A 1,339-nucleotide genomic window follows, 5' to 3' on the forward strand; every position below is an offset into this window, starting at 1 on the left:
GCCCGAAGGTGCTTTTCCCGGCAAGGGGGGGGGGCGGGGGGGAGGGAGGGGGGGGTCAGGTGGATCTTACGGGGGCAGAGGCGTTGTAGGTTTTCTGACCGCTTCCCCCCAGCTCGACTTTTCGAGCGGGTTTGAGGCACGAGCAAACCCTGTGCATCTAAAAGATGAGTAATCGGGCATCAATTTACTTTGCAGACTGCAGCTGAGTCACCTCCCAGTTGCTGCTCGGGGCGGACAGAGAAATCCTATCTCCTGTGAAAGGAAAATTGGCCGCCAGAGTCCCAAAAGTGCCCCGAGGATCAACTGAAATGAAAGTAAACCGACAATTTCCAGATCGCGTGGAAAACAGAGCAGTATTGAATTTAACCGGTGCAAACTTAGACCGACAGGACGACCCTCTCCTGGAGCTCTTCCTTGTGCTTTCATTTCAGAGAGGGGCTACCCGGGACTGTTCTGCTCTTTTGTTTGTTTGTTTGTTCTTATTTTTTTATTCCGAGCACTAACAGCCCTTCCTTTCGATGCATCGCAAATCTGCACGTTCTTGGGAAAATACAAATGTGCCACTTGCGTGCGAGCAAGGTGCAGGGAGAGAAACGAGCGAGTTTGGGAGAAGCCGAGCTGCAGCGCTGGCTCGGACGGCTGTCGGCTCTCAACCCAAGTCCGAGCGCTTTAGGGAGCCCCGCGTTTAGCATCCGCAGGTGTTTAAAATATTAGGAAGAAAGTTGGCATAACCTGGGATTTTTATAGCATTTTTTTCTCTTTAATTACACTGATGCCGGTCTGCAACTCAGATGCCCTTTAAAAAAACACTTGTTTTCCGTCAGGAGCTGGGCTGTATTGATCTACACGGGTATTTACTTTCTGCTGATTGCAGTAAGTAAAAGCCGCTGTAGAGTCACTCTCTTCACCTTGAATCTTTGGTGAAGGTTGTGTTTGAACTTCGCTGGGAGTGTTTCACCTCCCTGCTCTGCCAGATTTAACGGTTTCCTATAGGTCTGGGCCCTGGATAAGCTGTGTCTAGAGCTGATTTTTCCCTGCCGTATTTTGACCACGGGGAGTAATCAAAGCCAGAAGGAAGCCCCTGGCCAGCTATAGGTGCTGCAGATGTGGGTATAGATAGATCTGTTAGCGAGCAGACCGTGGTGGCTCCTCTGTTTTCCCAAAGCTTCCCCCACGCACAAGGAATAGACGCTATTTATGACTCTTAATAGGTCTGGATTAAGGTAATTTAGGAATCCTTAGGTTCGTCTCTCAGCTCGGGGAGATGACAGGCTCTAGGAGGTATGGATGGGTGACATTTCCACCATGAGATCCGTCCTTCCCCCCTCCCGCTCCCCCC

The sequence above is a fragment of the Pygoscelis adeliae genome, unplaced genomic scaffold (genome assembly GCF_000699105.1).
Source record: "Pygoscelis adeliae isolate BGI_AS28 unplaced genomic scaffold, ASM69910v1 Scaffold21, whole genome shotgun sequence".
NCBI lineage: Eukaryota > Metazoa > Chordata > Aves > Sphenisciformes > Spheniscidae > Pygoscelis > Pygoscelis adeliae.